Source organism: Pogoniulus pusillus, chromosome 12 (assembly GCF_015220805.1).
Source record: "Pogoniulus pusillus isolate bPogPus1 chromosome 12, bPogPus1.pri, whole genome shotgun sequence".
NCBI lineage: Eukaryota > Metazoa > Chordata > Aves > Piciformes > Lybiidae > Pogoniulus > Pogoniulus pusillus.
This window is the reverse complement of record NC_087275.1, coordinates 22,752,090-22,762,918: the sequence shown is the minus strand read 5'-3', so window position 1 is coordinate 22,762,918 and position 10,829 is coordinate 22,752,090. Positions and strand designations below refer to the sequence as shown.

General features: G+C 45.5%; 1 long non-coding RNA gene across 1 annotated transcript; it reads right to left on the bottom strand.

The window, feature by feature from the left end:
- Positions 1-5,785: 5,785 nt before the first annotated feature.
- On the bottom strand, positions 5,786-10,828 carry LOC135179848 (uncharacterized). The gene is made up of 4 exons (XR_010304149.1): positions 10,519-10,828; positions 9,506-9,613; positions 8,419-8,690; positions 5,786-6,255 (listed from the first exon to the last, which is right to left on the bottom strand). It is a non-coding gene; the product is annotated as an uncharacterized LOC135179848 (long non-coding RNA).
- Position 10,829: the final 1 nt, after the last annotated feature.

Sequence of the window (10,829 nt, the reverse complement as noted above, 5' to 3'; positions counted from 1 at the left end):
GTTAAACACCAACATGTTGGTTTGTCCCCTTTTTTAAGCAGCTGAGAGAACAAAATTTCAAACTACTATAGCAACAGGCTTAAACAATACTCTGGAATTTGTAGATGCATATCCCATGATCTAATAGTGCTTCACTGACTGTGGTACTCTGAAGGCTACGGCATTAAGTCAGAGCTTTATTCTTTTAACATATGGGTCCCAGCAAAGAAATTTTCTCTTGAGCTTTGCACTACAGTTAAGTGCACCAACAGTAAGATTCATAAAGAAAGGCATTAGTTACCTGTTATTAAATCCCACAGCTTAGGTGTGGATTTTAAATTTATGGAAGGTAAAACTATAGACATTAAAAAAATGAGGTTGCATACATCCAGGTGAGTGTTAACAAGTGTGAAGGTTCATGAGAGCTACGTGTTGTTTCGCTATGATTATAACATATGTTTATCTTTAAAGAAGGCAACTGTAAAAGGTATTGCACAGGGATCTGAGGCATGTGGGTAGGTGCAAGTAGTGCAGGATTAGGTGGCTGGGGAACCAGGCTAAGATCAAAGAAATTACATTCAGAAATTCAGAAGACTCAGCAGTGAATCTCGGAGGAATAGAGGAGAACTCTATCACATGAGAATTTAGGAGAGGTGGATGTGAGGATGTTGCAAGAACAACAACAACAATAATAACATCAGTAATGGAAATAATAATTACTATTATTTGATTCGATTTGATTTTTTAAGGAGGGAGAGCCAATGGCATCCTGGCCTGTATCAGCAGCAGTGTGGCCAGTAGGATAAGGGGAGGTTATTCTTCCCCTGTACTCAGCACTGGTCAGGCCACACCTTGAGTTCTGTGTCCAGTTCTGGGCTCCTCAATTCAAGAGAGATGTTGAGGTGCTGGAACGTGTCCAGAGAAGGGTGACAAAGCTGGTGAGGGGCCTGGAACACAAACCCTATGAGGAGAGGCTGAGGGAGCTGGGGGTGTTTAGCCTGGAGAAGAGGAGGCTCAGGGGACGACCTCATTGCTGTCTACAACTACCTGAAGGGAGGTTGTAGCCAGGTGGGGGTTGGTCTCTTCTCCCAGACAACCAGCAACAGAACAAGGGGACACAGTCTCAAGTTGTGCCAGGGGAGGTCTAGGCTGGATATTAGGAGGAAGTTCTTCCCAGAGAGAGTGATTGGCATTGGAATGGGCTGCCCAGGGAGGTGGTGGAGTCACCATCCCTGGAGGTGTTCAAGAAAAGCCTGGATGAGGCACTTAGTGCCATGGTCTAATTGACTGAATAGGGCTGGGTGCTAGGTTGGACTGGATGATCTTGGAGGTCTCTTCCAACCTGATTGATTCTATGATGCTATGACACTTGTGAAAATACAGTGGAAGATGATGGTCCTGTTGGTCAACTCAAGCATCACTCCCAGGCCCATGTACAGAGACCCACCTCTCTTGGGACTAATACAAGTCCCAGAATTACAAAGCAGATTTTTACTTGACTTATTTGCAGTAGCCTTTCTTCCTGTGGCACCATTTTTGCTGTGTGTTGAAAGGCAGCAAAGAGCATTTTGGGAACACATGGCTCACTGAAAAGTGGCCAGTGAGTGTATGTAGATCTACCAACTTGGCTTGTCAGTCACTCATTGTGTACTGCTGGCACTTTTGGCAGCCCCAGGGACAGTGCTTCCCATAAACCAGGTGTGAATGAATTTTGAGATGCAGGAGTCACTAAGTAAAGGCAAAGAATGGTACCTGGCTTTAGAAAGAAAGAGAGAGACCACCTGGGGGATGATAGAGCAGTCAAAGAACATTTGGCATCCCTGAAAAATACTCAGCTAAGTTATTAGGCAAACATTCTGTGACTCAAATTAGAGAAGAAGAGATTTAGATTGTATGTTAGGAACAAGTTCTTTACCATGAGGGTAATGGGACACTGGGACAGGTTGCCCAGGGAGGTAGTCGAGGTTCCTGGAGATACTGAAAGCCAGGCTTGACAGGTCTCTGAGCAACCTGATCTAGTGGAGGATGCCTTTGCTTACGGCAGAGCAGGTTGGGCTGGATGAACTTTAGAGGTCAGTTCCAACCCAAACCATTCTATGATTCTTAGAGAATGACAAGGGAAAGGGAAACATCCAGCTTGGATTTGTAAAGAGTAAATAACGTCCAACCAACAACAATTCATTCTCTGGCAGGGTCACAGTGCTGGTGGGTAAGGATATGCTGTAGATGTGGTATATCTTGGCATCAATAAGATTTCCAACAGTGTGAGCCTGGAAAGGCCTGAGCAGCACTTTCACAAAGGGGGGGGGGAGGAAAGGAGGGGGTGTGGAGAAAAGGAACAAACCAAAACCAGAATTCAAAATAGTCTGAAGAAAAAAAAATAAAATAAAACAGATCTGAAACCAGCAGGGTGAAACTCAGAGAGACAGGCATGGAGGGTGGCATTCAGAAAGGAAAACTGGGGTGCCCAGAAGGAAAAGCTGTCGAGATGGCCTGGGCTGCGGCACAGGCTGGTGTGGGCGTCAGAGCGAAGCAGGGAGTGAGCATGAATTGACAATGTCACACTGTTAGAAAAGGGACAAATGCCAATCTGGGACATGTCAGCAAGCATTATAAGCAGCTACTCTGCTCTGCACTGAGGAGCCCTGAGAAGCACCCAGAGCTTGGCAGCAGGCTCTGAAGAGGGCACGAGCAGAAGGGAGCATACAGGAAGGAGGTGCTGCAAGGGACTGGAAGGCATGATTTATGGGGCAAAGAGGAAGGAATCCTTTAGTTAAACTAGGAAGAGGATTCATCTGTAAATAATACTCAGAACAGCATTAAACGCTGAAATTCATAAGCTTGCTGGCATGGGGTAGCTATGCTGGGGATCTCTAAGACACTTCACACACAGAAGCTGGGAGCTGGTCCAAAAGGCTTGGGAATGAACAGGCTGCCAGGGGCAACAGAGATACACTTGAGCTTGCTTCACAGCATGGAATGGACCACCTCCTTGTTACAGCTTTAGAGTCCCACCCTCTGGCACACTGCTAAATGTGACATGTATCTACAATAAGGGCCAGAAGGAGGATCCAGGGAGGGTCATGGAGCAGATCATCCTTGAGTGCCACTATGCAGCGCATGCAGGGAAACCAGGTGATCAGGCCCAGACAGCATGGGCTCATGGAAAACAGGTCCTGCTTGATGAACCTGATGTCCTTCTAAGCCAAGGTGACCCACAGTGCATAAGGGTAAGTCTGTGGATGTTGTTTACTTGGACTTTAGTAAAGCATCTCACACTGTCCTTCACAGCATCCTCCTGGAGAAACTGGCTCTGCACATGGCTTGAATGGGTGAATGTTTCAGTGGGTAAAGAAGTGTTTGTATGAGTGCTGGAGAATGGACTTAAATCTAGTTGGTGGCTGCTCACAAGCAGTGCTCTTCAGAGCTACGTTTTGGGGCCAGGTCTCTTTAATATCTCTATCAATTATTTGGACAAGAGGATCAAGTGCACCCCCAGTAAGCTTACAGACAATGCCAAACTGTGTGGGAGAGTGGATCTGCTTGAGGATAGGAAGACTCTGCAGAGGGATCTGGACAAGCTGGATCTATGGGCCAAGGTCAGGTATTTGAGGCTGAACAAGTGCCAGGTCCTGCACTTAGGCTACAACAACCCCATGCAACACTGCAGGCTTAGGGGAGAGCAGCTTCACAAGCAGGGTCGGAAGAGTAATTGTCCTCTTGTACTCAGTACTGGTAAGGCCATACTTTGAGTAACATGTTCAGTTTTGGGGGCCTCACTACAAGAAGGACATTGAGTTGTTGGAGTGGGTCCAGAGAAGGGCAATGAAGCTGGTAAAGGGTCTGGAGAACTAAGCCTTATGAGGAGCAGCTGAGGGGACTGGGGTTGTTCACTGTGAAGAAAAGGAGGCTGAGGGGAGACTTTACTGCACTCAGTGACTGCCTGAAAGGAGGTTGTAGCAAGGTGGATTTTGGTCTCCTCTCCCTAGTAACAAGTGATAGGACGAGAGGAAATGGTCTCAAGTTGCATGAGTGGAGGTTTAGATCAGCTATTGAAAGAAATCTCTTCATGGAAAGGGTTATCAAACTCTGGAATAGGTTTCCCAGGGAGGTAGTTGGATCCCCATGCCTGGAGATGTTTAAAAGAGGCATAGATGTGGTACTGAGAGATGTGGTTTGAGACATGGACTTGATAGAGCTAGATAATGGTTGGACTTGATGAAGGTTTTTCAAAGGTCTTTATCAAATGAAATGATTCTATGATTCTTTTTGACTGAGATCCAAATCCACCAGAGTTGCCAGCTTCCCTGAATATCAGTAACCCTACTCTGAGCTGACATCACTGATGAAAGGCACAAAGGGGACTGAGTCCCAAGCCCTACATTTTATTGTATGACTTCTTAGGCATGGATGAGTCCCTGAGGGTGCTGTGATGGGCTTTGGGCACACAGGGTAGGAAGGACAGGACATAGATGTCAGTTTGTCTGCCACACGGCACCTCAGGAGGGATAGATCAAAGAAAAAAATATAAGAAAACAAACCACACAACCAGAAGACAGCAGCAAATCATTTCTTGCTGTGGAGCAAAAGAGTGCCAGCAGATGCAGTGAGGTAAGTCCATAAAGCAGTGAGTCAGTCAGCTGAGAAGGGTTGAATGATAGGTTATTGCCACTGTTCAGGACCCCCTTTCTATGAACAGACCCCAGTCTGGACAGTAAGGATGGGGTACCCTACCCTCAGCATCACTGGTTGGGATTGCCTTTGCCAAGTACCACTTTTCTTGGGGGTGAGAAGGTTAGAGGGAGATGCTGTGTCTCTCTAGCAGCTGTCAAAATCATGCTTGCTTGCCTTTTTGGGACACATTTACTTTCCCTGCACTTCACATGACATGCCTCTCTGCCTGGCTCCCTTTTTGAACAACTGCAAAGCAACCATGAAGTTTGTTTCCTTTGTTGCTCATGACATGTCAGACTTTGGCTGGGTGCTGCACTGTACAGAGCAACACACCCATTGATTTTCTTACTTGCTCACTGCATCTTAGCTGCTTTTGTACATTTCTTGTGCAACTTGGGGGAGAAAGTTTTTGATGAAGGATTCAAGACTCCAGACACCCTGAGCAGTAAGGGGCCCTGGCCCCCAGAAATCTCCATCACAAGCACTATAGTTGCCATAGGAAACCCAGCAGGGCTGTGTTTCAAGATACTGGTGACAGGCTCAGCTCCTCATTTTGCACAATGGTACCTCTTGGGGGGAGAAGTCTTCACACATCACATTATCAGGCATAGTCTTCTTCAGCCAGGGTGGCAATGGGAACATGGCATGCCAAAGTTGTCCTTGAGCAATTTTATACTGCAGCATGTTACCGAAACAGCAAGAGTTTACCCTAACACCAACTGCCTTTCTGTCAGTCACACCCTCTGCAGCTGTGCTCTGCATACTCCACTGCTGGCCAAAAGGTCACTGCAACTGGTTCAGCTGCTAACATGCTGGCCACATCAGGCTGCTGGCCTTTCAGCAGGACCTGCAAGCAGAAACACAATGCAAATAAATAATTGGGAGCAAGCTCCCACAGGATCCTAGACTTGTCTGGAACTGAAAACTATTTACTTTTTTCTTTAATTGGTTTCTGGGTTTTTCATCAACCTGCTGTATCCAGATTCATTGACTGAGTAGTTGTCCTCCATAATCCAGAATTAGATCATGTCAAAAAGGTACACTGTCCTCTGACAAGTAGTCCAACCCAAAGCAGGTATAAACCCTCCCTGCCTCCACAGCATTACTCATACCACAACACTCAGAACTTTCCATGAGCCCCCCATGGCCGAGCAGTAAATCTGCAGAGCCCAGCAGAAAAGTCTTTCCCACTAATGGACATGATTTAGTGCACGCCTGCTCCTGCTACGTTTCCTACGTTGTGCAGCGTGTTGTATTTTAGCTATAGCTTGTCCTGGGGCTGCACATCCCTTTGGATTCCTCTGGAGGTTTCCCATTCTTCCATGGAGAAGGGCAGAGAGAAGTCAGTTCCTCAGTGAAGCGAAAGGCACTCCCACCCCCTGCACTCTCTCCCTGCAGCTTTTGCCTCATAAAGAAGGAGCAGTGTACAAAAGCAGGGTTTCAGAGAATGGGAAAGAGGCATGTGACAGCACTTTAAACGTCTGCTGCTTTTCCATGCCCTCCTCTGTGTTTGTTTCCTGGGGCTGTACAAAACTTCCAGCCAAGAAAAGACTTTGAGTAACCATCTGAGTATCTTCTTCCACAGTGTCTGGGGAGCTAGTCCTGTGGGACAATGCCAAGAAACAAAAAGCACTGTGAGCTTCCTAGTCAAAGGCTAAGCCTCCAGCCTGGGCACACTTATCCATGGATGACAGAGGGTAAAAGGAAAACCAGACAAGCATCACAGTTATTCTAATTAACACAGTTGCTGACTCTTACAAAGTCCTTATCTCCATTGAGTGAGGTGCAGCATGGAACTCCCCAGGTGTCGGAAGTCTGCTGCTTTGACTGTCCTGGCACTGTGTTTATGTTCTGGGTTATGAAACACTACAGTTGTTCCAGGCTTCGTGGGTTTGCTTTGTTGTTGCCTTACAACCACTGGACTTTGCAGTGTGCCATACAGAGCAAACACACAGGGGACCAGTATTCAACAGCTGAGGATCTCACCCTGTGATGTGCATTAATGTATCAGAAGGAAACATGAAGTTCACAGATATATTAACTCCCAATTATATGAGTCTTGTGTTTCCATATTTGCTCTCAAACACAAGGCTGTCACAGACAGGAAATCACTGCCTCTTCCACAACCATGGAGATGGCAAAAGGGGAAGAAAGGGGAAATGTTGCTAAGGTCAACATATATTTCACCACAGGTCTTTGCAATGCAAGTAACGTGGAGTCTGTGCTGCACATAAAACATTATTGTGTGTTTTGAATAGCTTTCTGCATAGCCCCAGGACTGGATGGTAAAAATCTATATTACACAAGTTCAGCATCTTCTTTCTTTTCTTTTTCTTCCTTTTTTTTTCCAGCACAGTATTACCCAGGAAGAGTGAAAACCTGGAGTTCTGCTGTAAGACTGAGAATTGAGGATAATTTCCTGACAGTTCCATATTCTTAGTGAATCACACTTACTGTACAAAGTAGGAGCACATACCATCAGGCTTTCTGGCTGAACAGATGGATGGCATTTATAGCTACTGATTCTTCCTAGAAAATGCTGACACAGATAGACAAAAATAAGCTCTATTTGATGTTCAGCATTGTCTCATTGGACTGGTCAGAAGAGGGCTGCCAGAAGAGGGCTGTCCAGGGAGGTGTCACCATCACTGGGGGGTGTTCAAGAAAAGACTGGATGAGGCCCTTAGTGCCATGGTCTAGTTGATTGGATAGGGCTGGGTGCTAGGTTGGACTGGATGATCTTGGAGGTCTCTTCCAACCTGGTTGGTTCTATGATTCTAAGAATAAGACCTTAAAAAACTCTGACAAAGTGTTCCTGTTTTTTAAATATGAAGTGCTGTGCTTTGCTTTCAAGGATGAAAACAGAGTTCCAGCTTCATTTAAATATTTCTAGTGTTTGGGTTTATTCACAAAAAGCCATTTTGTTCAGCCACACATCTTTCATCTTCCCCCCTCCCCCCTCCTGTTCATCCAGAACACTTTGAATATTCTCATTTGGGGACAAAGTGAAACAATCTATGGGTTAGTTCTTCCAGTGCTGCAAATAGAACAAGGGGACACAGTTTCAACTTGTGCCAGGGGAGGTCTAGGCTGGATGTTAGGAGGAAGTTCTTCCCAGAGAGAGTGATTTGCCATTGGAATGGGCTGCCCAAGGAGGTGGTGGAGTCACCATCACTGGAGGTGTTCAGGAGAGGACTGGATGAGGCACTTAGTGCCATGGTCTAGTTGACTGGATAGGGCTGGGTGCTAGGTTGGAGTGGATGATCTTGAGAGTCTCTTCCAACCTGCTTGACTCTATGATTCTATGAAATGAACTGAAAAAAACAAATCACCAGCCCTTTTTAGCCAAGCTCAATCTGCAGGTCGCATGCCCTGCTTTAATCCTTCAAAGCCCCCCTGTGTTTTCTAGCAATTGTGTTTCAAGCAGAGCATATTTGTACATTTCTCTTTAAAATAACTTCTGGCACAAAGCTTTAGTATGATGGGGAAAGCTTTTTTGATTTATGAGACTGAAAAGCTGCTTTGCTTTGTTTCCTCAGTACCTGACTGAAATGTGGGTAAGAATATCTTATAGAAGGACTTAAGGAGGATATTCTGTTTTAACCTAGGAGTACAATCACTTTAACTAATGACCTGCAAGAAGCTCAGAGTTCAAAAATGCCTTTGCTGTTTCTGTCTGATGTAAAATAAATTAAAACAATTCATGTCTCATCCTCATTCTAGAATGTTTACTGATGATATGGGAGGATATTTGTCATTTCTTACCTGTGCCTGTGGAGTGTGAGACAGTTCAAGTCCTTAATGGTTACTTCTATCAAGAAGCAGTTGTTGAGTTGTGTGGGTGTTGACAGAAGACAAAACCAAAACTGTCACCGTAGCAGGAAGCACTTTGAATTAATACTGGAATACCTCTTCAGCATGGAGAAATTCTGGCCCAGAGAAGAGAAAACCATCTACTAAACATCTCTTCCCTTCCAGCTGCCCCATGGTGACTCTGTGGTTTTATTAGCATCATCATTTTCCCAGCTGTCCCATGACTGTAGGAAAGCAAAAGGTACACAGCTTCTTAATTCACCAGCCCCAGAAGTCACACGAGAATAAAGGCAGCAGCAAGACTTTGGGCCCCAAGAAACTAACAGGTACCAGACCAAGGCTTTGGTCACCCAGGGGTTACTCAGAGGTTGGCTAAAACTTGTCTTTGTATTTATGTCTGAATGAAACATCAGCCCACATGTGGCACATCGTCCTCCCGTGAACCAGCAGTGTCACACTGCAGCCCTGTGGTGTGGCCTCTCTCAGTCACCCACATCTGAGCTGGTGCTCCAAGGAGCAGAAAATGAACAGGCCAATATCAGTGCAGGCTGCTGTAAACCCTGGCCACTAGGAAAAGTATCCCTTATGAAACCAGAGCAAGGCTGATGTTAACAGTGGCTGGGAGAATGGTTTCTGCGAGAGGGGGCGAGTAAAAGGGAAATCAGACATGGTTATGTCTCACCTAACCTTTGCCCTCTCCAGAGCATCTACTTTTTACAGGGCATTTGGTATGCAAAAATGGAAGGTAAAAGACAAGCAGTTCTAAGGTGCTGGTGTCTGTCAGCATCTGTGAGGAGACTCTGTGTATAGGATGTCCACCTGGGCAGCCCTGCTGGGAATTTCAGTTCATTTACTCCTGTCTTTCACTAACAGATCAAAATGATTGCTGGGTGCTAAATGGTAGTTCTGACATGGAAAACACCTGATGTGTGTGACAGGTACTTCCAAACGGCTTGCACTCCCTGAAATGGCCAGAAGTAGTAAAGAAGCAATTAAAATGCTGAACAAAAAAACCACCACATACACCTTTGCTCCTTACCTTTTTACAAAGCTGCTTTCATAGAATTTATTGTCTCTAACAGCCTCATGCTTGTGTGGATATATGTTGTGGATGAGTGGTTTTCTCTCTCCATCACAGCTTCAGTGACTGTAAGAGAAGCAAGTGTATATTTTCCTCAAAGCCAGTTCTTCCTCCAGTTTGACTCCAAGGTTTACAGAGCTAAAACATCTGCATTTGTCTTCTACATACTCTGTCTTGGCGATGTGTCAGCTGCCGAATGAGATCTTAGGCTCCCCAGTGAAATGTGTGTTTGGCTCTGAGTTTCCTGTCTTTCAGACCCAAGATCCCATTTCAGCTACTAGTAAATCCAATGGGCAATGTATCGGATGGATTGGGCATAGAATTCACTTTAGGTGAGTTTAATCCTGGTTTTATGAAAGCCTTTATCAAAGCTCTTGGCTGTCCTCTGAAGGACCAAGTTTTCACTCACTGTGTTTTTGCCAATGGGCAGGTGGGCAGTGTCAATCAAAGAGGAATCTTTCTGTCCTTGCTAACTCTCTTCCTAGGAAAAGTCTTACCAGCAAGCTCAAAGTGCCACAGATAGGGAATTTATCTGGCATTTCTTTTGAGAAGGCATGAAATAAAATATAGCTAATTTTACTGCCTCAGAATTGTGCCACAGTTGCTCAGGAATGGCAGAAGCAAAAGCTGCATTTATCATTCAGCTCAGCAAGCCCAGCTTTGAGCTGGTACAGTAAGCTCCTAGTGACTTCTTGGAGCACAACTACACATTATCATTTAGCTGGATGAGTGCATGAGACAGAAAAGTTGTTCTTGATTAAAAACAAATATCGAGCACGGCAAGAAAATGAGTAGGGATAAGCAGATTAAGTGTGATATGTCTCAAGGCTTCCCACAGTATAAAAGCCATATGTGGGAGGCATGAGCCTAAAATTAAACTCCTAACAGTGTGAGTTAAGGTTTTAGAGAGGCACCTGACACAATCAGAGGGGGAAAGTCTGAGTAATTGGCTCATCGAGGGAGGTTCTCACCACTTTCCCATGATCTGCACCTTCTTTCTTCTGCTGTGCTCATCCAAGGAGCAAAATGCCATTCAGAGGTCAAATCAGACAAGCTGACTTACTCATCCCTCCAGCTTTACTCATCCAAAGAAGTCCCCATGCAGACCCAAAATAGGGAAGAAGCTGTGGCCAGGCTCAACTAAGCCACAGCCCTTTCAGTTCAAACTCAAGGCCAGGCAGGCTGGAGCTGGTTACAAGTGTTAAGTCAATGTACCAGCAGCCTCTCTTCCCTGTGCTCAGCTGCTAAAGCTCCACACCACAAGTTCAGGTGTGGGAGAAGG